The sequence below is a fragment of the Grus americana genome, chromosome 10 (genome assembly GCF_028858705.1).
Source record: "Grus americana isolate bGruAme1 chromosome 10, bGruAme1.mat, whole genome shotgun sequence".
In the NCBI taxonomy this organism is placed as follows: domain Eukaryota; kingdom Metazoa; phylum Chordata; class Aves; order Gruiformes; family Gruidae; genus Grus; species Grus americana.
Window position 1 is genome coordinate 23,834,556 of NC_072861.1, and position 26,752 is coordinate 23,861,307.

The 26,752-nt window shown below is 52.1% G+C and overlaps 1 long non-coding RNA gene across 1 annotated transcript in view; it reads right to left on the reverse strand.

Moving 5' to 3' along the window:
- The window catches only part of LOC129210586 (uncharacterized), a 131,424-nt gene extending 117,412 nt beyond the window's left edge, over positions 1-14,012 (reverse strand). Inside the window, exons 1-2 of the long non-coding RNA XR_008578584.1 lie at positions 12,627-14,012; positions 741-8,518 (exon numbers count right to left, since the gene is read on the reverse strand). This is a non-coding gene — a long non-coding RNA (uncharacterized LOC129210586). The remainder of the gene's footprint in view (positions 1-740; positions 8,519-12,626) is intronic.
- Positions 14,013-26,752: the final 12,740 nt, after the last annotated feature.

A 26,752-nucleotide genomic window follows, 5' to 3' on the forward strand; every position in this document is an offset into this window, starting at 1 on the left:
AAGATGCTTCTCTTCATTTAAGAAAACAAGAGTAATGTATTATATCAGTTAATTGGTTCAACTAAAACTTGGATAATTCAGTTACTTCAGAGTGACTGGGATTTAATAATAAACCCCTTCAGTTTAATAGCATCACAGTGCTCAGGATGCATGAAGATGTGCTACGCGTAGGCACAGCTGTATCACAGGGCTGCTACGATCAGCCGTGTCCTGTGTGGTCCTGTGCAGCGCTGAAGGTGTCTTCAGCCAAAGAACAGGCACCAAGGGCATGATCCTGCTGTGGATAACGGGAGGAGCAAACAGCAGGCAGCCAGAGAGGAGTAATTACTCCTGGGGACCTCTTCAAAAAGGTCATCCTCACATGGTTTTAGTATAGCTTCCTAAGCCTGTTCCTCAAGACTGTTTCTGTTACAGTGATCTACATTTTTAGCCCAGTTTTTCCAAGAAATGAAGCTTTACAGTCACACCATCTGTCTGTCTGCAAGTCCCCCTCCGAGAGCTTTTGTGCCTCTTGTCCGCTCATGGCAGAAGTGTGCAGGTCTGCAAAGCCTTGTGTTCCGCAGCGTGCCAAGAAAATTGGTAACTGTGGTCAGACAGACGCGGAGTGATTTTCCCATTGAGCTGAAGGGTGAGGGAAGGACTGAACACCCTCCAGGAGGTGTATGTAGGGGCAGGACACAGATGCTTTGGAAATCAGGTGTCTTTCGTTCTGCTGTTCACTAACTCGTAGAATCCCAGACTGGTTTGGGTTGGAAGGGACCTCAGAGCCCACCCAGTGCCACCCCTGCCATGGGCAGGGACACCCTCCACTAGCCCAGGTTGCCCAAAGCCCCATCCAACCTGGCCTTGAACACTGCCAGGGAGCCAGGGGCAGCCACAGCTTCTCTGGGCACCCTGTGCCAGGGCCTCAGCACCCTCACAGGGAAGGATTTCTGCCTCACATCCCATCTCCATCTCCCCTCCTGCAGCTTCAGGCCATTCCCCTTGGCCTGTCACTCCCTGCCCTTGGCACCAGCCCCTCTCCAGCTTTCCTGGAGCCCCTGCAGGGACTGGAAGGGGCTCTAAGGTCTCCCCACAGCCTTCTCTTCTCCAGGCTGAACCACCCCAACTCTCTCAGCCTGTCTCCATAGCAGAGGTGCTCCAGCCCCCTGATCATCTCCATGGCCTCCTCTGGGCTCTCCAACAGCTCCATGTCCTTCTTGTCCTGGGGACCCCCGAGCTGGACGCAGCACTGCAGGGGGGTCTCACCAGAGCGGAGCAGAGGGGCAGAATCCCCTCCCTCGACCTGCTGCTCACGCTGCTGGACACGCAGCCCAGGACACGGGTGGCTTTCTGGGCTGCCAGCGCACGTTGCCGGCTCATGTTGAGCTTCTCATCCCCCAGCACCCCAAGTCCTTCTCCTCAGGGCTGCTCTCCATCCATTCCCCGCCCAGCCTGTACTTGTGCTTGGGATTGCCCCGACCCACGTGCAAGACCTTGCACTTGGCCTTGTTGAACTTCATGAGGTTTGCACGGGCCCACCTCTCCAGCCTGTCCAGGTCCTGAATTACTGTTCTTTCTCCCCAGAGAATAGGTAAGGGTCTAGACGCTCTCAGCTGCTTACTTAGAGCTATTTTTGTTTGTAAGTAGGGCTGTACCTGTAATGCACCTCTCATTCAGTCCTTTCTGAGCCTGAATCTTTCCTCCTGGTTTCTGCACAACCCACGCTGCCGGGACGTGCCATGCTCTGAGCCAGGATCGGGCACCGGGCGCTTTCCGTGCTGGAGAAGCGCAGCTCCGTCCTGGCTGTGTCCTGCACGCCCACAGCCAGGCTGCAGCTGGGCTCTGCCGGGGGTCCACGTGTGCCGGCCCCGTTGTACCTCACCGGCCAGGTAGAGAGCGGCGTGAATCCCTTTCTCTTCACAAGCAGGTTCTTTAATTAATTTCTTTTTAAGGCTGGATTAAATTGCAGAGGGCCCTTGCCTACCGATTCTGGTGGCTCTGATCTTGCCAGGTATGCTGCAAATGAGCTTCCAGGGTGTCAGCGCACCCCGTGCTTGCAGAGAAGCCTGTCTATCTGCTGGGTGAAACACTGCTGACGATCTTACTTTCCTCACCGCTGCAAGGTTTTCATTCTGACCATTCCACTGTGTTGGCTTTCGATGTCTTTGTGCCAAGTTTGATCTTGAGGCCTCTCTTTAAGCTGAGCAAGACATTCAAATTATTGGTAGAAGGTCTGAGATATAACGATTAATCTTTCTGTATACTTTAGATTTATGCATGATTTCAAAGCAAAGGTCAGTTGTTCCACAGTGCTTGGTAGGACTGTTTGTTCGGATGTACAAAAAGATTCATTTTTAGAATTAGGCAATCAACTTCTTGTTCATCAGTTTTCTATGGAGAAGAAGGAAGACACTCCCCCCTGCCCCCACGTCCTGTCCTGTTGCATTAACCCAAGATCCAGCATCTACAAGACTGGAAAATGTTTTGAGATGTAGTATCTTCCCCGCCCTCCCCCAAGTCTACTTGCTTTTGATATACTTCAATATTTTTCAGAAGTTAACACTATTGAAGTTTAGTTTTAAAAATATTTACCCCAAAGACAGTGTGGGGTTAGGACAGAATAGGCAGAGGCTCCAGAGATACCCATGAAGAGGTATCAAGTATATGATATATACTGTAAAATGTTACGATTTCTCAGTGGGGGCTTTTATGTACATTTAGTTATAGTCACGGTGTAGTTGTATTCATCTAACGAGCTTATCGTCACCTTCACTTTCCACACAGGATAGCTAAAGCTTTATAATTATCAAGTGCAAAGATTTATGGGGATTCCTGCCGTGACCCCCCGGGATCGGCGGAACTGGGTTTTTGCCACCTTGGCCGTTGTGTCCCGGTTCTGAGGAGGGGGACGGCAGGCACTTTGAGGGGGCTCTGTCCCTCTGAAGAGGGTCACTGTGCAAAGACGCTGAATGCGTTCCTTGGCTCAAGGCTCTGCCGCGAGCCTGGACTGCCCGGCAGTAAGAACATCAAATGCCATCTAAGCCATGGCTCCGAGCCACAGTCCGTGCTTCCTTCCAGCAGTATTGAAATGCTTCCCTCTGTCTAGACTATTTCATGTCCTTTTCAGTGCCTGTTTTATGCCCAGAATTTTGCGGCAGCAGCCTGGGACCATAATAGCCTGGCCCTGGAGAAACGGCCGTCCAGACAGAGAGGAACGTTCAGATTGTCTACGCTCGCAGGCGGTGTTGTACCCAGACAGAACAGCTCCTGCCTTTCTTCGAGGCCGTCTTGTCTCATACATAGTTTATGTAAATATTCTGCCAGCAGTTTGATATCTGGCTGCTAGTGAACCTACTGGAAGTAGATCTCCCTTCTACATCTTGTTGAACGCAGAATCAGAAGAGTTAAGTTTGTTCTTTGTCTGGTAGAGGACATGCTAGAAACTGCTGGTTCAAAAAGATTAGGCACAGTAATTAAAGCATAATTGCTATTAATAGTTGTCTTCCTAATCAGACTTATCTCTCTATTGCTCCTTACCTCAGAGGATTTTCTTCTTCTTTGTGTTTTTCTGGAAATGTATTTGCTATGGATGAAACTGAAGCCAAACCATGGTCATAAACACGTTTGGTAAATATTTTGCATTAAATGAGCCCAGCACGCACACTGACGTGGGTCCCCCGGCAGAGCTCGGTGGGAACGGATCTGGTTTCCTCTCCCCGCCGAAGCGCAGCGGGCAGCGCAGTGCGCGTGGTGCACGGGGAGCCCAGCGGAACACGCGCTCACCCCCAGACCACTACTGCTTTGTAAATAAAGCCACAAGCTGCTCCTGAACGTGAGCCCGCTCTCCTACCTGTGAGCACCAAGTCTGCTCCCGGTGCCCTGCTATCCCCAGCCCCAAACACCGGCCGCCTCTGACGCTGTTCATACCCATGGGGCAGGGAGGCTGACAGGTATATTCTGAGTGGCCCCAGGTTTCAGGGTGTGTGCCCAAACCCCGCCGTTTCCCTGCTAATTCAGAGGAGTTTTTCCAGTGTGTGCAATTAGCAATTAGCTGCCTGAGACACGGGCAGTGCTGCACCCGCGAGCAGATGCTCGTGCTTTATCTGCCGCTGCGCTTGCCTCGTGCGAGCCACCGAAGTCCCAAAGTCAGGCAGCGAGATGCTGCAAACCATCACCCTGCAGCTCGTCAGCTTTCGGTCCCTTCCCGGCTCCTCCCAAGCAGTGCCGCTTGCTGCATGTCTTTCCACGGCTTCCTCCCCGGCTTCCAATTGCTATATCCTGACAATGGCATTTACACTGCTCGTACATTGTGTTACGTACATGAGGTATCATACCACATCTGGAGATGCTGGTGATTCCTGGTGTCCCCCATTACATGGGCAGGGTTCGGGTGGCCAGGGACTATCACCACATCAAACTGGGGCTCTCCTTGGCTGGCCTGAGCCCGGCCCTGCGCATGGGGCAAGGCGCTCTGCTCACCCTGAGAAACCAAACTGCTTTTAACGGTGTATCTTACTCTTTGACTCGTTTGCAACCCTGCTGTTAAATACTGCAGCCGCCCGTGTAGCCCTTACCTTGGTGGCCGTATCATTTATCTGAGGTGTTAAGCGGGAGCTGGCTGCTCAGACGGGGTCCCCATCGCGAGGGTCAGAGCAAGAGCTGATGATGCCAGGTGCCACTCGTTTCTGTGTAGGCAAGACACTAAGTAAGGCAGCTTGTGATCTGCAAAGTCCAGCCCTTGACACAGCATTTGTGGAGATTTTAAACTCACAGTCCAGTACAATTCGATCTCATGCCAACTACATTTCTCTCTGGACATCTGTGTTGGCGTAGTGGCAGTGCCAGATGTGCTCTGTTCCTTCCTGACTTTCTCTGTGTTACTCTGTGCAAAGAGAACAGATTTTTTCTTCTGTCCTGGTTTTATCTTTCCTGCACACTCTCTCCATCACGCTCCTCTGTTCTGCCTCACTTTCTGTTGTTCCCCTGTTTCTGCTGTCTTCCTTTTTCTTCTTTTCCAATATTCATATTTCCCCCAAGTGCAGCTGTGCAACTACAGGAGTAATCCCCAATCAATCTGCCAGCCCTTTGAAGAATGGTTGTGTTCTTCCATGTCAGCTTAATTACCGCGTCCCATTGAGGATGCGAAGGCCTTCTGGGAAGGGAGAGAAGAGGCAGCTGTGAACATGGCATTCAGTCCGGGGACTGCGCGCGGGGATCGCAGTTCTCCGGTGGGATGCTGCCTGCCATCCGGCCTCTGGACACCCCGTGAGCACCTCCAGCACCTTACTGTGTTGTATTTATTAGGGGTTGGGTTCTTACAGACCTGTCCTTCAAGCACTGAGCTCTTCAGCTCTGGTCTAGAAAAGTGCTTACCAGCGTCCTCAGGATTAAACACCTTATTTAGCAGTTGGCCGAATTGGGTCAGAATTCGCCATGCCTGGCAGGAACAAGCCTACACTGCACAAAACGCACAACAGTAAATCAAACCTAACAGAGTAACTAGGAACGACTCCTAGCTGGTTTGGCTCCTGTGCGCTTGACCTACTGGCTTCTCTACGTGCAAATGGAGATTCTTGTTTTCCCACTCCCTGGCTCCTGGGTCTGCCTCGCTTACCTGGCCATTGCCAGTACTGATGAACCGAACTTCTCAGTGCGTGAACTTTGCGGGAAAATCCATGTTGCTTTGTGCGTCTGAAAACCTTTATTGTCTAAACACCGTCATTTTCTGGAAATAGCAAGAAGTTGTTATTAATGGGCCTGATTCTGTGAGGAGCTGAGCTCACTTCGTTCCTGATAATTTCCTGGGCAAACGAATCTATTCCACAGCCCACCAACACGTCTCTGCTCCTGTTACGAGGAGTCGCTTTAGTGATGCACGGGCCAGTGAGTGAACACACAGGGTTGACTGTACAGGGCTTGGGCCAAACACCTCTCGCCACATCCTGGCCAGGCTGAACCAGGAATTGCCTCACCTACCCCGTCGATAGCCCCAGCCAGAAGCCCTTCTGGTGCCTGAATAGGAAACCTACAGCTATGGTAACATTTAACTTGAGATCTTGGTTGCTTTTTAAAGATTGTATAGCAAGATGGACTGTGGAACGCTGTATGCATCGAACCGGCGTGTTTCTCGAGTAGACAGGGTCACGTCATCTGTGTGCTTTTTACAGAAATAGCTTCCAGATGTAACCATTGTGTCACGGTACATTTGTGAAATTTGGCAGTATTGCAGGATGTGTGTTTTTTGTGTGCGTGATGTTAAATCCATGCACCAGTCTCATCTCTGACCTGCAGACAGGGTTTGTCCCAGCCTCTTGGGCTTTGTGTACTTTCATCTTTGAGGACCACAATAAACAACCCTGGGTGGTGACGAGACACAGCCAGGGCTGAAACACTGGGCCTGAGTTTTCCTCTGATGGCCAAGGCAGGCATGGAAACAGAGGGAAGGCATCTGAAGGCTCCCAAACACACAAACAAGGGGAGTTAGCAGCCAGCATCTCCTCAGACAGACACTTGGAAGTCCACAGGAATACAAAACTCCTGCTGGGCTACGGCAAGACCCAGCGGAGAACCACTGCTGGTGGAGTAGCATCACCTCCAGCTCTGGGTGGGCCACGGGAGCTCCCGTGTGTGTCACCATCCTCACGCCCGGGGAGATTCGGGTCCAGTCAGCCAGGCTTTTCTCATTCCAGAGACCCGCTCCCGTGGGACTGGGGGCTCTGGAAGGGATCTAAACATCCGACTGTGAAGTTACTTCACACACAGAACTAGTGCAGAAGCACATTAGTATGCTCTACCATTAGCTTCTCCAGTGGGAAGACAGCTAGATTTTCAATCTCCAGTGAAAAACGAGAACAAAAATACTTCCCACTTTGCAACTATTTGCATTTTTTCATGGCCTTTTAATGCTGGTAAATGGTGTTAGAAAAATCCAAGCACAAATTAAACCAGGTCTGGTAAATGCTTTCAGTCCTTCAGATGACAGGTGCCAAACCTCTCTCATTGACTGTTTCTGTTAGATTGTTGTTACCGGTTTGATGCATAAGTTCTCTTTGGATGCACTCTGAGGCTACAGCCTTGTCCTGAGCCGTGGGGGAGGATGCTGCCGTGTCCCATGCATCCTCCTCTGGTGTCAGCCACTTTGGGCAGGATGAGGCTCAGTGGTGCAAGCCATCTTCTTCAACAGCAAGTTGGTCCATGAGAAGACATCAAGGGTACTTTATTGCTCTGCTGCATGTTGAGTTTGCTAACCCTCTTAAAAGTGGGGGGAAATAATCACAACCCTTTACAAAGAGCTTTCTCATTAAAAAAAAAAAAAAAAAAAGCCACACAAGAGAAAGAGGGCATCTCAGGTTTTTTCCTGGTCATGCGCATTTCCAGCCATCAAAGCATATGGTGAGTGATGAACAGTGACACATCAGAGTTTAGTTACATCTCACGTCATAGGAGGCAGCCTTCAAGGGGTTTGTAGTCATAAAACTGGATTAAGAGAGGTTTTTCTCCTTGTGGAAGTTAAATAAACCAGCTTGCAGAGTCTTGGGAAGCTGTTTCCAGTGGGGATCCCTAAAGCCCTCCCATGGGTCATCGGATGGGTTTCCACCTCATCAGATCCTATCCCCAGCTTGCACAGTGTGAGGTAAAGCCAAAGCTGGTGGTGACAATACGTTATGGCCACCTCTAGAGCTCTCCTACCAACAGAGGGTTACCTTTTGTTGGGCACGGCAGGAGCAGATCTTACTTGACATGAGAATTTTTTCCTTGGCTCAAGGAGGAATTAATGTGGTGGCTAGAGATGGATTAACTGAGGACATGGAGTGACACAGCCTGGCAGGCTGTGAGAGCGAGAGCCAGTCTACCTCCGTATCTGTGAGCTATTGCAGCGCAGCTCATTTCTGCACTGGGCAGAAGATGATCTTGTCCAGCATTTCAGTGAACTTACAGAACGGATGGACTGAGTCTGCTCCAGAGCAGATATGGACCTCTTCAACGGTGGGGCAGTGCTGGTGCACAGGAGTGTAAAGAGAAGCAGCTGACAGAGGCGAGAGTTGGATTCGTGGGCTGGTGGCTCGCAGCGGAGTGTGTTTGGGTAGATCCCACTTGGATGAAAAGCTTCCATCTCTGTTGCACACTACAGACATCGGGACACCCGGCAGGTCAGTTGGGTGGTTATTCACCGCAACTGTCATCTTCTCTAGCGTTTCACTTTGTGAACAGAAGATGATGCTAGAGAATGAAAGACAGTTGAACTCTGAACGTTAAGAATAATAAAAGTAGGCAGAACTCTAACTCTGTGCTTTGTGGTGGGTTGCTCAGCACAAGATAATCTGGAAAGCGTACAAAAGCGTGAGGCCGCCTGGCCCTCTGTGTGGACCCCTTTGTGAGTCCTTCCAGACTCCGGCGCCTGGGTGGTGCTCACATTCATGCCTTGCAGGGAGTGTTGAAGAAAGATAAGGCTGCTTCGCTCAAAACCCCAGGAGATGTTGGCCTCCACATCTTGTCTTGCTTTTGAAGTAACAGATGTAACCTATTTGTTGGATGCCTGAAGGGCATTAGGAAAAGGTCAGTGGTTAGAATACAGATGACATACTTTAAAAGTGCATTAAAATAGCACAATTCATTAGATTTAAACTAGGAGGAGCAGAATGTTTGGAGTTAAGGGTGGCGGTGCTTTTATAACCCCCCTTGAGCTTCGAGGCCCATTTTGTGTGGAGGAATCTGAAATGCAGGTAGGTTCGCATGCCTTTTTTTGGCTTGTTATAAAATATTCATACTGCAGTTCAAAGGAACTGAAGTCAGGACTTCTGAGTCCTCTTCTGCCACTGACATGATGTATGCCCGTGCCCTGTCTGTATTCCTCTTTTTTCCAATACACGGGCAAAGGGCCAAACCCCGTTTGCGATCCCTACGTGACCATCCCACTCGAGTTTTGCCACCGGTGAGCAGGATAACCTTACGCCGCTGATCGGTCTCTGAGCGTCTGCCACCGATGTGGGTGTGCAACCTCACCACGCTCTGGTAATCAGCTGGGTGGTGTTGTGCAATCATCTGGTAACACGGGTGGTGGTGTGCAATTTAAAAAAAAGAGTGATACTTCCTTCCCCAGGAGACCATAGTGATGCTGAAAATGCTTTTGTGGTCTGTCAGAGAATTACATGTGTAGACCAATGGGTACATCATGGAAACCAGCAAAAAACCCCACAAAACATAAAACTTATCTTAACAGACTTATTTTCTAAGCTACCAAAAGCAGTTAGACTGCACTGGAACCTAAACTCTTTCCTTTTTTCAGTCATTCTGAATTCTACAAGTTCCAAAAAAATTAATATTGAGATGACAAACCCATTCTCCTGGGATTTTTTTTTTTTTTTTAAATTAGAATTTTAACAGGGTTGCTTTCAGCCCCCTGCATGTTTTCACGGATCTGTGGGGAGCCCCGTCAGGAGATGCGCATCAGCAGAGGCAAAAAGCATGGCGTACCAATCCCACCCATGCTCATAATCATCGACTTTAGAGTGTCAACCACCCTTTGGACAGCCAGAAAGGTGCTGCTGATACGTATGCTAAGAGCCGTGGTTGTCTGGTGCCCTGGACGTACACACGTGGCTCTGATGGTCGGGCAGAAGCAACTGCTTGAGCAGGTGAGTCTCCAGCAGAATGCCCTGTGCTCAGGCAGGCTCCTTCTGTCCCCGTAGTGCTTGTTGGTGCTGGTCGGCCTGAGTGGGAAGATGAGCTCTTACAGTTATGACTTACTCTAACAGCTCTTTTATGTTCAGAAAAGTTTGGCCAAGAGCAAAACCCCCGTGTTACGAACAAGACGCTTCATTTTGTGTTCGGATCCTGCTCTGCATCAGCTGCCATGAAGGGCAGACAGCTGCCCAAGTAGCCTCGTCTTTGCAGTCAGAAGCTTTAGCTGAGTATTGCCAGGCGGGATAGTTTGAGGACAGGTTGTACAGACATTTTTGTAACCCTTTTTTTTTTTTTTTGCTTATTTTTGCTTATTCCCTTTTGACAAGGTTTCTGTCACTTTCTACCCTGTGCAGAGAGAACACGAAGTCTTTAAATCTTTTTGAGCAGCTACTGAGGTGGAAACAGATGGGCTGAGACAGGTACCTTGAGACAGAAGGTGGTTCCCAGGGAAAGGAATCAGTCTAATGGTGGCTTGAGTTTGGAAAGAAAGGGGAGCTGGAAGAGACCTCCGCCACGGTAACAGCGTTCTCTGCACCGTATGCTCCAGTGTGCTACTGAAGGAGTCTGTGCTGCTTTGTCCCATACCTCATTCCCATGCAGGAAGACTACTCTGATCCTCAGCCTGGATCCTCATTTTCTCAGTCCCGTCTGTATCTGCTGCAGCAAACTGACCTCTCTGCTGAAAGGACTCCTCTCATTTTCACTGTGTTCATGTTATCGCAGCAGCGTATTATGGGTGTGAGACCATACTGTTTTTCTAAGAGCCGGCACTGCCATTTTAAGCTTAATGCAGCTACTGATGTAGCCTCATGAATACAGATGAGCTGTCTCCTTCCTTCCCCTGATACCTGGGGAGGTGACGCTGAGGGGTGCGCTCTCACTGTCTGCAAAAGCGATTTGAAATGGGACAAATCAAGATTTCAAGCTGAGTTCACACCCACATTAGGATGGAGTAACCCTCAGCTGTCCTCAGACTCCTGCAAGACTCCACCGGGGTTGTCTCAGGACAGCCAGATCAGAATTTGGCTCAAAACAAAAAGCTGTTACAACGCTACTGTCCCCTGCTACCGATTCCTGCGTCTTCAGTCCCCGAACAAGTGATTGTGGAGCAAACGCCATCAGTGACAAGCAGAGTCTGTCAGCACGTCTTCATAGTCCTGTCGTTGGAAAGCCATCCTTGGTAAGAACAGATTGTCTGCCTTCAACACGTCCACGTCCTGAAGGAGGAGTGGATTTGCTTCTCTGACTCCAGATTGGAAACTCTGCCCCTGAGCCATGAAAGCAACGGCAGAAAAGAGCTCCCTGTATTCTTCTGGAGAGAAAAGAGGATTATAGCCTAGGCCAATCAAACAAAAAAGACCACGAGAGTGGGCCAGTGGAGCAGCCAAGGGACCCTTCCTCCAGGAACGCTATCTGCAGGGCGTCCGTTGCTCACGGCCAGGTGCAGGCAGGAGCTCCTGCTCCCCAGCAGCACGGACCAGGATCGATGCTGGCATCCAAAGGATGAAGGCAGAAGAACTCATACGGTCTTTTCCAGCACAAGCAAAATGGACAGCAGGTCCATGACAAGCATTTCCTTTGGCCGCCCTGGAGATCTGGTACTGCAGGCAGCTGCCTGCGCTGGCTGCACGCAAAGCAAACCCTGAGCAGCGCTGTGGCCAATTAGGGGGGCCCTGCAGGAACTGCAGGATGTCTCATGTCCTCCTGTCTCTGAACCACCTAGGAGTGGGATGGAAATTACCTCACCTGGTAGTATCTCGATGTCAGCGCTGACACTAATCCTTCCTGAAGGCAGCAACACGCTGCTTTGCTGTGGGTGAGATGGTCAGTGGGTGCTGTGAGGATCTGAGGGGGCAGGGGTGCTGCTCGGCGCATCTGCCAGGAGAAATGCCCAGTGGCTCTGCCAGTGGTTCTGCATGGAGCCTTAGTCCCGGCCAGCTGAGCGAATATTGTCTCAAAATGTCCGGGGCAGTTCTGTAGCTCCTTGCTCTGGGATTCATTGGTGCTACCAGCAATGGACTTGCAAGGGGCAGGAGGGGCTTTACCCTTACTCTTCTTTATTATGCTGAGAACCCTGAAATGCTGCAAGTGTAACATTTCCTGTCCTGCCTGCTCCCTTCATGAGGGAGAGACAGGTCAGCTGCCTCTCCTGGATGGACAGGAATGCATGGCATTCCATGATGGCAATGAGTCAGTCTCTCCAGCCGAGGGATGCTGCCCAGCCCGTGACTCACCCTGCCTCACTTGGTACTGCATCGATGCAAATGCTGCAGGGAAGCCAGGAGCCTGGCGAGGTGCTCCCCAGCTGGGAAGTCTTTCCTGTTGGGTCCCTCCTGGGGAGGAGGTTGCCACGCTGAAGGTGCTTTTTAGGGTGGTCGTAAGGATCTCGGACTGCACGGGTCTGCAGAGCCCCCGGGCCGGTCGCAGGGATCGTGGGGAGCAGGGATGCCTCTGCACCCTCCGAGGGCCCTCCTGCCTCGCGGGGAGCGTGGCCACGGGAGGCAGGGGATGCCCACGCCCATCTCCGACGCTTATTTTAGGAGCAGCTTTGCACGGCATCGATAAACCCGCTGCCGTCATTTAGCAGTCACGAAGTGAGACAGACTCGGGAAGGCAGGCTATGGGAGGGGGGTGGGAGCAAGGCATGAGCTGGTTTAGAAAACAGGCTCTGCAGCATTTAGGAGCGTGCACGCACGAAGCTGCCTGCCTCTCCTTTGAGCTGAATAACGCACAGTTATTGTAAGTGGCCCTGTTATAATTAGAGGTGTACTGACCTGCGTGACAGCAGCAAGTTGTCAAATGCCACCCACAGGCTAGTGAGCAGGATGAGTAATTTGCACCCCCACCGTCTCTCCCGCTTCGGTGACGGTGCTGGCGGCTGGAGAGGGTACCGGCTGCCCAGCCTGCGCCCGGAGCCCCGCGCCGAGGAGGAGGAGGAGGAGGAAGGGCACGGCTCTCACCTGGTTACTGTTGCTTGGGAAACCACTCCCTCCGCATCTGCTTCTTCAGTACAGTGGTTCAGCCTTCCAAAAAGGCGATGTCATGATGGGGCATCTTAAAACCCAGCACAGGTGCAAGAAAAAGCACAGAGGAGGGCTGGAAATATTCCTGAAGGTTTTGTGAGAACAAGTACCTACAAATATTTGTGTTTTCACGTGCAGCATCAGAGAAGCAGACTTGTAATTGAGTGGATGCGTGCTCCAGGCTGCAGTCTGCTGCGCTCTGGAGATGAAATTTTGGCCCCACAGACATCAGTGATGAACTTCCACTGACCCCCAGGGCCAGGTTTTGCCTGGGGACCAGGAGCAGCACTGGAAGGGCTCAGCCGGGCTCTGCTCCTCACCTTCCCTCTGCTCCTCTATGGGTCTATCAGGCACATTTATACCGGGGAGATTTTAACTGATATATTTGTGAGGACAGATGCCTCCAGGGTCTCTGACTAAGGCGAGGAGAAGTCGGTGCCATGGGCTGGGGGGATGCGAAAAGACTAGGGGCACGGAGGACTCCCTGGCTCCGCTCTGTGTGCACGGTGTGGGGGTGAGGAGAGCTGCCTCTTCCGCAGTGCTGGGTGAGGAACGTGCGCAACCTGCCGAGCATCTCCTTCGGCAGCAGGACGATGGACCTGCATCTCCCCATGGAACTTCCCAGAAGGGCGCTCTCCTGCTGTAGCAGAGCTGGGCAGCCTGTGGGACTCAGCTCCTGATCAGAGAAACCTGCTTTACCAGGAGAGAAATTCAAGCATTTCCTTAAAAAAATCATTATTTCCTCTTAATAAAAATTTAGAAAGTTTAAACACCTCTCCCAACGGACTCGGTGAAACGGTCTGTGTGTGATTCATCTGGGCTTCCCTTAGTAGCGGCTCCCAGAGTGATGCGTTTCTTCTTGCTGCCAACGGGAGAGGCAGAAACGTTCAAAAGGAGCTTGTCATAAAGGGGGGTAGCGTTTGGGGTGGTGGGTGGGAGACTGGCCAGCTGCATGCTCCAGTGAAGCTTCGCTGAGCACCGGCCGCTCTCCTCCCCAGAGCCCTGCAGCGCGATCCCGTCCTGGAGGGGCTGCCGGGGTGGCGATGGAGGAGCGCTCCCCCAGCTCACAGCACTGGGCCTTGGGGGCAGGAGGACGTGGAGAGTCCAGGGGTGGGACCAGACCTGGGTACCACCCTCCAGGAGATGGCCCTGAGCTGGCCGGGCTGCGCACGGGGGCCCTGGACTGGGCTGGATCTGTTTCCATGCACCAGCAGCCCTTGTGCTCCGCGCGCAGTAGCTGCAGCTTGCGTGTAGGGTTTATTTTCCTGCAAACCCGTGATTTTATCCATTCTTTTATCCATACGAGCTTGAGGATGCTCTTGGGTTTCTTTGTGTCTTTGCTTTAACTGTGCTGTGAGTCCTAAAGAAAAAAAATAGTCAGTTTAGTCGATTTTTTTTTTGCCTTTTAGTGGGAGGTGCCCCTCTGCTCACTGGGGAATTAGATGAGGCTTTTTTCAATGTTCTGATTTTCAGATGGGGAAAGCGGCTGTTCATTGGGGGAGCCTTTGGGTCCTGCAGATAACCCTTCCACCTGGCAGCAGCACAACCTTCCCTCTAAAATCGGTCCTTGATGACAAGAACTGGCACTTTTGGTATTCCTAAATGATGACATTAATCATTTGCTGGTTTTATTCACTCTGCCAGAAACATTTGGTAATTCCTTTTTGTTTCTCTTCCCTTCTTCAGGCTGCTTTCCAGGCACTTCCAACCCCTTCTTTTCCTTGGCTAGATGCATCCTCTCTGCCCTCCCAAACTCCTTTCCGTGGTTACGGATTAGAGCGAGCAGAAGCTAACAACCAATTTCTCCATCGACTTCTTCGCTTTGCAAAAAATGTTATTGGTTTTGAAATGGTGAAGCTGTCTGTGCTGTACAGAAGAGCCAGGACTGCAGCACCTCTTCCAGGGCACTAGGGACCAGCTGCATCCGGGCAGCACCGTGCTCGTTTGCTGGAGAAACGGGTGTCCAATGCCAGCGTCCCCGTTGAGTCACCATCCACTTCTAATGTCACTTTGATCTGACAGAAAGAGAAACATTTCTCTGAGCTAACGATCTTCCTGTCTGAAACTCTAGGACACTTAATTACCATGCAGCGAGTACATTGTATATTGCCATTACAAATAATTTAGCTACAACAATATGGCAGTTTAATTTGCCTTATTTATCTCAATCATTTTGCATGAGAGAGATAAATGCCTCAGCATGATTTCATATGGACGCTTCGTCTCCTTTAATGTGGTTACAGGTAAAGGCTGCACAATACATCCCTGCATAAAAATTAATCTTGCAGGCAATTGGCCTGAATTAAAGCACCCAAACCAGATAAACAGAAACTTTGCTTGCGTCGTGGCTATGAACCGTTCCAGCGTCCTAACGTGAATTAATTTAAAAGTATCTTACCTCCAAGCGCAGGAGAGGGAGAAAGGCAATATGCCCACACGTCCACGTCCACGTAGTCCTGCTGAGCACATACTTTGCTGCTTCTTTCCTTTTTTAGTTTAGAAATGTCAGCACTTTCCGTTCCCATGGGAACCCTGTCTCTTCCATTGGCACTCCGTTGCATTTAAAGATGCTGGGACTGGAGGGGCTGTGGTCTGTCTGGAACCGTGTGCCGACCATTCCCGGCTCCCGGCTCAGCAGAGGGGGCTGGATGTGGCAACCCCGGTCCTTCCCCGGGCATCCGGCTCCTCCGACTGCCCCGAGCGGGGCCGAGCCCAGCGGCCCTGGGCTTGCGGGGGCAGCCTCAGCAAAAGGCGTAACCGGGAGAAGGACTCAGGAGCTGATTGAGAACCACTGTGGGCCTGACTGTAAGCTCTCTTCGAAGTTCCCGGTGAGCTCATGGGAGAGTACAGGATCTTCCCGGTACGGAGGGAAGCGTGGCGGATACATAAGCACCCCGGCGAAATGCGTTTCTGATGATGAAACTCGCGGTGTTTGAGTAAAAACCAGATTTTGCTACTGTTATAAATCTCGGAGTTAGGAACCAAGTTAGGAGGATCCATTCGCTACTGAAGTCATCTGTGATGTGCCAGACTGTCAGTAACAGACTTGGTGAGGTTCAGCCGGTCAGTACTTCTCGGGTTTATACTCTGGAATACGTTGGGTTAATGTAATTCAGCAAACGCACGCTGAGTTCACTGGGTTTATGGGTGCCAGGGTGGGGCTGCAAGATGCTTCTCTTCATCGCCCGGTTTTAAAATGCTGCTTCTTAAAAAAGATCCTTTCAGAGCAGTAGGACGTGTGAAACAATGCTGCGAACTGCTGACAGGTACCATGGCAATGGGCTCTGCCAGGAGCTGCGCCACTCTTCGGGGCTGCCGCTCCGATTGACTGAACCATTTTTCACTCCATATTTATGAGCATTCCCACTCCTGAAGGATGCCAACAGCTCTGCCAGATATTGCTAATGTCTCGGGCCGGGGGCGTGCAGCCCGTACCCCTGTTTCTGCCGGGCAGAGGGAATCAGGCCGCAGCTCTGTCTGCACCCAGCACGCGGGTCGGGGACGGTGGGAGCCGGGGACACGCACCGTGCCGAGGCGCCAGCCTGAGAAGTGATGCTGGGATCAGGGTCCCACCACCGACGCGCTGGGATAGCGCTCACGCCCCGCCGTTTCCAGCTGATCCGTGCCCCAGCCTGCGCCTGCCTGCCTCCAGAGCCCTTCCCTGAAGCTGCCCGTGCTCACGACACGTGCAGGGGAAGCTTTACCTTCTGCTTTTTGTCTCACTTGGCCTCTCAGCTCCCTTCGTTTTGCACGAGACCTTTCTAACGGTCAAGCTGTGCCACCGTGCTCCTGGTCCTGAGGAGCTGTGCACCAAAAGGTGCCACCGGCTGTGCCGGGCCCGGCACGGTTACTCTTTAGTGGGGCATAGTTTTGCTAACTCCTCGGCAGGTGCAAAAATACAATTGCAGCTTGTCAGAGCTGCTGTGTCGGAGCTGAGAAAAAGAGACCGCCTCGGTCATTGCCCCTGGCCCGAAGGGAAGAGCCCCACGAGGCTGCGTGCCCGGTCCTCGTGGCCATGCCTGCCCCGTGCCGTGCTGTCACCGTCCCGCACCCTCCGGCTCCTTCCGACCTTGTGGCCACAGGTCTTTGCTCTGGGATCCTGCCAGTACCTGTGGATGCAGCCACTGGTGATTTCTGCTCTGCCACGGTGTTCCCTGCTGAAGCGCATCTGATGCTCCGTGTTGTGCAGGGATTCTTCAGCGGCACAGTAATGGATTTATTATGCAAGGGTGTACTGCGGTCGTTTGAGCTGACTAATAAAGTGCAGCACTGCATAATGCAATCTTCCTGTTCTGCTGGGAGACCTACATGGACATTAAATCCCCGGGAAGGGTGGTTCCCCCCCTGAAGAGATGCTGCAGCAGGCAGGGGTGTGGAGGGGAGCACTTCCAGGCAGGAGACAGCAGCCCTGCCTGCGGCGGGGTCCTGCCCTCTCCTGCCCCCCCCAGACCTGGGCACAGCCCAGCCACCACTCTCGTGCCCAGCATCCTCCTGACACACCGTCCCCCCAGCGCGCTCACGCCCAGGCTGCGGGGAGCTCCATCCAGGCTACGCTGGGTTGTGCTCCCATCCCCACCGGCCACCCGTGGCAGCCGCCGGGCCAGCGCTGAGCAGGAGCAGGCAAAAAGCCTCCCCCCTCCATCGTCCTGGCTTCATGGAGCTGGAACATGGACCCTGTTCTCGGTGCCACCTGGGTATGGAGGGGACATCCCTCCCTGCTCCTGGCACGCACGCTGCAGCGCCTGCAGTTGCAACAGAGCCGGTGCTAACGCCGAGCTGTGCCAGCTGCGGTGCTCAGCCGGCACCGCACCCCCGGCAGTGCTGTGCCGCAGCCGGAGGAGAGACGGGGTGCTCCCCCTCCCTGGTGCGATGTGGCTGAGCCCTGGGAAGCCAGATTTTCAGAACAGGAAGGTTAATTGCTATTTGCTTTCAAAGCCTTTATCTCATTTTTTAACTCCTCTCTCTTTCATCTTCCTCGGCTGCTTTTTGAAGAACATCGATCAATTCGCAGTTTTTCAGGGTCCAAACCAGTTGCAGGTTCAGGACCAGTGAGAATAAACCGAGGAGACCCATCTCAGGGCTGCGGTGGTCCCACAAGCAGGAACCTGCATTCCAGTAAGACAGATTTTATAGAAATAGGCTTGAAGGGTGCGGACGTTGAGCCCAGCTCCCGAGGGTGGCTGCAAGCACCGTGTCCCTCGTCGCTTGTCTCAGCTTCTCTGCTTTGACTCCCAGCCATCAGCACTGTCTCTGCTTTTCTGTGTCAGATGAAAGAACCTTTAACCATGAGGTGTTTTCCTTACCATAAAGATATTTATATACCTTAATAAAGTCAGCTCTTGGTATTCTCTATAAGCTAACCAGATGGAGCTCACAGAGTATTTTTGCCAGCCTCTCAGTGATTTTACTCATTCTCTTCTACGCTCTCTGCACATCTCTGTTAAGAACTCAAACACCAAACCTGAATGCAGATTTCCAGCATTGGTCTAAACACTGGGTAACTGAATTTTCCATGGGCGAATTTACTGCCCTGCTCTTCTCGCTCGTGGCTTTGCTTGCCAGGGAGCACCCTGCACGCTGCCGGTGCGTTGCTTTGCCCCCCGTGCTCTCCCAGGGCTTTCCGGGAGCAGCCCCGCCATCCTCGCCATGCCCCACCGCCGCGGCACAGCCACCGGAACCTGCCCTCGCCTGTCCGATGTAATTCTCAGCTGTACTCAAACACTCTCTGTTTGGATGAGCGGAGCGTTTCGGAGCACTGTGTGCCTCAGCTGCTCTTCCCTGGTAGTGACTGTCCTGCCAGGCTGTTCATCATCCGTATGTTTTATCAGCAGTCATCTTGCATTTGCTAACAATTTGCTGATAAATGACTCCAGTCCCCAGCGAAGCCCTCCGGCAGCGGTGCCGCGCAGCAACGGGGCTGCACCGCGGTGAGGGCACAGACCTGCCAGCACCTCCTCAGCCTGGACCTCGGGGTGATGCTCATCTTCACAGACCCCATATTATAGCAGATCTGCACAACTTCACTTAATTGTGATCTTATCAAGGAATGAAAGCACGCTCATTTGACAGAATCTGCTGTCTACGAAACTGTATTGGCAATTATTATATTTTTGTCCCTCAATTCTGTCTCGATTTTTTCCATTCGCTTTCCTGTCTAGAAACCTGCCAGTCTGCTTGAATACCAGTGCGGCATCAGCCCTTTGCTTTCTTTCGGATTTTCCCCAGTACTCAAAAGCGTATTCAAAATCAACAGCATTGGGCCAAGCGACTCTTTTCCAATTCAGGTGTTTCTGACTGTGACTCTTTTACGTTTCCCTGGTTGCTGCTAGGAAATGTGTTCGTCATTCTTCCGTGATTCAGGCACGCTGCTCCTTGCCCGGTGCAGAACACAATGCTCACTGCCCCGGCTGCTCTCTGCGCACAAAAATCAACCGTCCCGCTATTTTGGAGGAGCCGCGGTCCGACCCGTTGTTATCCGATCGCTCCCGATAAGCACACAGGTCTGCTGGTTGTGTCTGATCCTTCCCATCTGGTGGGGTTTTCTCTTCATCAATTTTGTATGTTTTATGACTTCTAATTGATCAGCTAACGTCCGCTTCCCCATCTCTCATTTGCCAGGTATTGGGTTTTAGTTTCTAAGCGCAGAACCAGGACACATTTCTACTCAGAAATACGTTGCTCTTGATTGCAGTGGTGATCGGCTGCCGAGTGAGCTCCTCTCAAAGAGCGTTAGCTTTCAGGCAGATTTTTCTCCCTCTGTTTTCTTCTCAATCCCTTTGTTCCTAATTCGACTCATTAGAACCTTCAAGTATACAAAAATATTACTACAGTTAATGAATGTGCTCATGTAATAAATGTGTGTGTAGGTGTGTTTAATACCATCTTGACTACAACCGTGTAAATGTAATGCACTTGCATTTTTGTAGAGGTTTGGCTTAGCACAGATGATATTCTGATTGCAATTATCCAGAACCCAACTTCTTCAGCGCATGAGGTACATCTGTCAGTACGTCCATCCGTACCTTCTGGGCTGGACCATCCTCTCCTGCTCAGGCTAATGCAGTCGGGTGGTGACTGCTGATCCGGGAGCAGCCGCGCTCCTCCCGCGTGCTGCCCAGTTCCTCTTCATTCCTCCTAACGAAGCCCAGGAAAGAGCTGCAGCCTTTGGGCTCGGCTCAGGCCTGAAGAGCCCCGCCATGTTCCCCAGCACCGGACTGCGGGAGCAGGATGCGGCACCCCCGGCTAGGTTAGGACAAGCAGGAACAAGGCGGACAAGGGGAAGAGGAGCTCTCTGTATTGTGAACCCAAAGGGGTGATAATAGCCCAGATAAACGGGCTTCTTGCATCGTGGAGACCAGCTAATACAGATGCCAACTGCTTTCCTAAATACGCTTCCACTGGGGTGTTTTTTCCTTACGGGAACTACTTACGTTTCCTATGCTCAATACCTACTCTTTGATTTCTTTTCTGTAGCTCGGCGCAATCTCTGACTCCCAGACAGCATTCAGAAATCCACAGGGACGAGAGAATTTCATATTGACTCTAAATAAAAGGGGAACTTTACACAAAGACAAAAAAAAAAATCCAAACAAAGCAGAAGCAAAAACCCCAGGGTTTCCTAAAGTGGAAAGGAAGGTTTAATTTGTTACCCAGCGCCGCTGCCGTAGCTCCCAGAGAACAGCCCTGCTGCAGCACCACGAGACTGCGTGAGCTTTCATCCTCCCCCCATCCTCTCCTGCGAGTAAAATCGTTTGAAATGCATCTTTTTCCTTATGATTCATTAACCTGGAAAAAGGATCTGTTTTGTGGAGAAAAGGCCATTTGCAGAAATAACAAGTGGACATCATCGCTGCATTGATTTTCCAGGGTCTTACCAATAGGAACAGTATTAAGTCAGGCGGACTGGAGGCTGGGGACTGACACACTGAATTTACCTCGTTAGGCTCTAACGAAAGCCAGCTCCGTGGTCACTGTGTTTGCAGAAGGGCAGAATGAAGACAATGGGACTGCTGGCCGAGCCGGCGGGATGCATCACCCATCGCCTCCGCCTGCTCACCCCGCGGGCCCAGCCCGGGCTTCGTTATCGCGGCCGCCTGCGCGCTCTGAAACGGTCAAATACGTTTGTGTCATCAAAACGCCTCAGGTTTGGAAGATCCTCTACAGGGGCAGCAGCACCTCAGCGCGTTCGCCGCCTTTCCAGGTGGGCCCTGACCAGCTATCACAAACCTCTTTATCTGTTCCCGCCCAAAATGTGCAGTAAATGCGCGAGCCCCAGAAATGCAAGGGATTATCCGCTCCCTGCTGGCAGCCTAATGACGTGTCTGCAAATGCACAAATTATCTTTGCGGTTCTCTTGCAGCTACAATTGCCAAAAATCTGTATATAAAATGAAGATAATAAGCAGTAAATATTCAGCCCAGGCTGTTGGCTTTTTAGATGTAGAAGCACCCTGGGGGTCCATTTTCTTCAGACAACAGGGTTCTACTAGAAATATTTTTAAGATAGTAATTTTAAACATATTTAAGAGACAAATAAAAGCAAGTTAGGAACAGCAATGCCCATTGCCTGAAACACTCGTCATGCAAATGCACTTTCTTTCCACGGTGCCCAAGCACTGGTTGTTGTAGGAAGACATCTGAGGCTGGCTAGCTTCCTCCTCTCTCTTCCCCTGGCAAACATTATTTTACAGGATATCGGATCTGTGCAACATGTGTTTCAGTTGCGGAGCTTCACCCGTTCCTCCTTCCTTTGGAAAAAATACTAATTGAGCATTTGATTCTCCCGCATGTCGGTGGGATAGCGCCGTGCCCTGCGGACAGCCCGTCGAGGACGGCAGGATGAGACCCCCGGGCTGGAGCACGCCAGGGCAGGCAGTTGTCATTCCGCATTTATCTGCGGAGCCACCGCGGGGGCTGCCGGAGCAGACGTCCTCTTCCCACCACGGCTACGGAGATGTTTTACAAATGGAAAGGAAGAGTCTCCAGCCCCGTTTCACCCAAGAGCCACAGAAATACTCCTGCGGCCAAGGCGGAACGGCAACATGGGCTGAAGAGCCCGGTGCTCCCGACTGTCTCTCTGCGGCTGTCCTGCCCTGCCCAGGGGAGCTCCGTGCGCCGAGAAACTCGGGGGGGGGGGGGGTGTTTCACCCTTACGGGGAGCCTGTACGAGAGCCGAAGCGACAGCCTCTGCGCCTGCCGCTGCAAGAATCGGGCAGAGTTCAAAGCAGAAATGCCACGAGTAGTTTAGATTAAATCCAAATTAAATCCAATGCTTGTCAAACCTTGTGCTACTGCGAGGAGTGGCTGGAGCAGAGCGCTCGGCTGGTTGCTATTAATAGGGTCAGGCTGCTGCTGAGCAGAATGGCTCTACCTCGGGGCAGCACACCTCCCTGCCCTGCTCACGGAAAGAGATATTTTAGGAGGGTTCCCAAAGGCTCATATCCTGCCATCCCCTCGCAGGGGCTGGGGAGCAAGCTTGAATTAACACCGGAGGATAAGCCGTGGTTTTTTCTGTGGGAAATACGCCAGCTTGGCTGCACTCTGTGCACAGCTCCGAGCCTGGGTCAGCTCAAAACAGGGCTGGCAGCTCGCAGGCAGATGGGGCCCGTAGAGGCGGCAACGGCCGCTCTTCTGCAGCTTGGAAAAACGCAGAGTTCAGGCAAAATTTTTTTTTTTTTTTTTTTTTGCAAGGGCTCATCAAGCGTCTCACTATAGGGTGGCCTGGCTGGTTAAGGTGAGAAGAGTCATACCTGATACCTGGTCCCCAAACCCTGCCCCATCTCCCCATACCATCCTTGCTTGCTGACATCCATCCCACCCCATCTCAGTTCACCCCACCCCATCCCACCCCATCTCAGTTCACCCCACCCCATCCCACCCCATCCCATCCCATCCCACCCCATCCCATCCCCATCCCATCCCCATCCCCATCCCCATCCCATCCCATCCCATCCCATCCCCATCCCCATCCCCATCCCATCCCATCCCCATCCCATCCCCATCCCCATCCCATCCCATCCCATCCCATCCCCATCCCCATCCCATCCCATCCCATCCCCATCCCCATCCCCATCCCATCCCCATCCCATCCCATCCCATCCCCATCCCATCCCCATCCCCATCCCATCCCCATCCCATCCCCATCCCCATCCCATCCCATCCCATCCTATCCCATCCCACCCCATCCCATCCCATCCCATCTGTCGCCCTGCATCAGCCTCCTGCTGTCACATCACGTGCAGCTGGACCCAGAACCAGACACTCAGCTTTTCCTACTCATCTTGGCTCCAGATGTACAGCACCCCAAACCAGCGCTGGATGGTCCCCCCGTTCCTGCCCTTGGCAGCTGCTGTAAGTGGGTACCATCTTCCCCTGCAGTGAAATGCTGCCCAGATTCCTGCAGTGCCTGGGTCCTCCCGTACTTTGCACACTCCCACTCGTTTTGGTCGTTGGAACGCTGGCTCTAGCATTGCGAGGGCTCTTCTGCTGCCTCTCAGCGCCTGCGAACGCCCAGGGAGCCCAGTCCTGGTCCTGGTCCTGGGGAGGCGGCAGGATGGGAGCCCCACACAGACCAGGGTTCCCCTGGGCACATGAAGGATGGGGCTTCAGCAGAGCTGAACAGAGTTATGGTGCCCAAATCTTGTTGGATTATGTGCCCAACTCCACCAAGCGTCCTTGAAAAGTAACTATTTACTCACACTTAAATTCTTGCATTCACATCAGGGACAGCATTAGCAAATCCAAGACCTCGTGCCTGAAAATCAGGAGCCAGGGGTGCAAAGCCTGAGACGGAGAGCAAAAAAAACCCCAGGGCTGCTTTCCCTGCTGTCTTATTTCTGACCCCTGCTGAGCACACTCTGGTCCATATGCCTCACATTTTCAAGCCTTCTTTTGCAATCAGGAGGGAGAGACCTTTTTTTTTTTTTTTTTTTTTTTGATGGAGACTGTGATTACTACTTAGCCATGGAGAACAAGAAGCAGCAGGACTTTCAGAAAAATACCACAAAATACCATGAGAATCATAAATCAGAAGCGCTGGCTGTGATGCACAGAGGTGGGTCATGGCAAAATTCCACTGGGTGTGTTGGTGGGGACACACGACCCCAGTAAGGTGTTTGTATGGACCCCCCAGTTCACAGTACAGAGTCCCAGACACAGAGATACCCTTCTTTCTGCCTGTTACAACATTTACAGAAATGATCTGTAAACAGAATTACAGGAATATTTTAAATGGATTTCTGGGCTGGGTTCAGAACTATTCCCTATTTGTATTCTCTAAGTATAAACCAGAGCGTATCTTGCTAGCAAAAAGCTGCCGAGAGCGTTTTTCAGTGAGTACCCAAGGAAAGTGAAAGTTGTATTTGCACTTTTAGGGACTGGTGATGTAAATGTCTGCCAAAGCAGTGACTCAGAAAGAGGATAAAATCCTGCGTGCCCCATCTAGCCAGTCACAAGCACAGCACCTCCAATCTGGAGTCTCTGCCGTGAGCACACGCAGCAAAGCTTCTTCTGACATACTTACGATTGGCTCTGCAAGCAGGGAAAAAAGTCAAAGCAATTGTTTGCTGTGAACTGCCGACCTGAACAGTCGCACTTTGCGCTGTCTCTCTCCTCCACGAGCACCTCCCTCTCCAAGGGGAGACGCGTGATGCCGTGGGCGCAATGCCGAGAGCGGGCAGCGAGCTCCCCACCGCGAGGGGCTCGGCCGTAAGGAGCTCCCTAAGGAAAGTGAAGAAATCCAGGGATGAAGAGCCTAAAAAGGCTCTTTAGGACCAAAAAAAAGGCTGGCGACTTCAATCCCACAGAGAACCTGGTAGAAGATACAGGCTCTGCCTTGTGGAGGAAACCATTTCCCGGGGAGACCTCACTGGATGCAACCAGGAGTGAAGTGGGGAGGCACGTGTGGCACTGCCCACGGCTCAAGGCATTGCGGGGTGTCCAGAACTGCCCGGAGAGCTTGGGGGGGTCCCCTGGAGAGGTGCCGGCCCGCAGCAACGCCGGCAGAGGAGAACGAAGAAGACACTCCGGAGCGACCCAGCGGTACAGACTGCATCTGCTGCAGGAGGACTCCACTGCTGGCATCCTCCAGCCGGGAGAAGCGCCCCTGGAAGGAATTCTGCCTTGTCCCGTTGTCGGCTGGGGAGCGTGGCAGCAAACGCCCTCCGGGGAGATGCTCCTTCTCTGGGCGACAGGTTGTGCCGAAGAAGCAGCGTGTTACAGGGTGTGACATCAGATGGAGACTTGTAAGCCTTGCTAGCGTGGACATCACGTTGCTGTAAACCGGATCGTTTACGGAGGCTCACGGCCGGTCCTGCCGAGCAGAGGCCTTTGGTAACAAATCACGCTGCTCAGAACTGAGACTGAGCAAGGTTTTCCCTGGACTGTACCCAGGACGGTGGTCCCTGAGCACAGGACCCCCCTCCCCTTCTTTCTCCATCGTCATTGCCACAGGTGACCTGCAGTGAGGACCCACGCTGAACCCCCCGCGTACGTGGGGCTGCAGAGAGGAGGGCTGAGCCTCGCCACTGCTCCTGGCCAGGCTCGTCCCACCCCTTCCCCGGCCCAGAGCTGCTCTGCAGCCCTGCAGCTCAGGGAGGAGTGAAAAGGTCTATGTGGCCGACTGGTGTGACCCCCCTAGCAGCACAGGCTCTGTAATTACTCCCCGAAATACCTGCCTCGAGCCAAAAATTGTGTGCTAGAACTGAAGGAGACCTCTGTCTAATGAGCCTGTCCCTGTATGTCAGCAGTAATTAATGTGCATCGCCCTGCAGGTTCCCACCTCCTCCTAACAGGCTGAAATTTTAACCTCTGGTTATAATTGCAAATTATGGTTAAAATTTGAAATGCCTGGGAGTCAGGAAGCTGGATGTTACAGCCTGTTCCCCCATGGGTACACGCGGGGCGGTTGCTGGGACAGTTCCAGCCCCTTCTTTCCCTCCTGGCCCTCTTACAGCTGACTTCCACCCTCGCCGCCCTTCTCTCCTCCCTCATCCCCTTTTCTTCCCATTCTCTCATTCTGAGTCTCCTCCTTTCCTCACCTTCCTTTACCTCCTTCTTTTCTCTTCAGCTCAGCATGAAACACCCTCCAGGAGTGTGGTGGGAGGTGATGGTTCCTTGGGGCACATGAAGCCACTTCGGAGAACAGCAGCACCTTCTATCAGATGGTGCAGCTAGAAGGAGTATCAGGACACGTAGAAATAATCGTGGGACCGAAGGTGCACATACAAATACGTGTGGGACATGTCATCCTTCTCCCCCCCTGTGCTGGGCGAAATCATGGGAAAAATAAGACTTGGGGGGTTTCTTGTTGGTACAGCACGTCTGCTCCCCAGGCAGCCACCGCTGCATGAGATGTGTCCAAGGGACATCGCCTAAGCCTAAGTAACTAGAACTTATTGACCGAATTTTGCTGGAGGAGGTAACTCAGTTGCTCGTCCAAATGTTTCCCATGGCCATTCGTGCTCAGCTGAGGATGAAAGATGTGCAAACACTCGCTAAAGGGCTTCCACACTCCGCAAAGATGAACTGATGGTGGAACGTTCCCTCCTCTGCATCCCCTGGAAAAATCTCCCGTCTGTAACCAGAGTGCAATTCTGAAATACTGGCCGAAAGCCAGCGATGGGGCCCTCGTCGGTTACCATAGTGTTTATAATTATTCATTATTGTAGAAAAACACCGTATGAAGAATATACAAGCATTTATTCTGAATTCAGACCAGGTAAATGTAAAGGAACTCAGATACGCAGTGGGCTGTTGCAATAGCTAGGTGAGACTCTGTCGAGAAGAGGTTACGTCTTCTTTCCCACAACTTTTCATCAACAAAAAGTAATTAAGGGATTAACAGAGAATTTGGTCTTTGGTTTCCATCTCTTCTCAGCGTACAGAAAACTGAGAGCAAGCATGAACTGGTGAATCGATGCCCGCTTCGCGCTGCAGATAGCCTGGGAGAGCAGGGGAGGGACTCTGAGTTCAAGCTGATTTGGAATTCCGATGATAACGCTGACGGTACTGTTGACCATTTAAATTAGGGGCAGACCCCGTGAGCTGGGCCACGTTTTGACATCT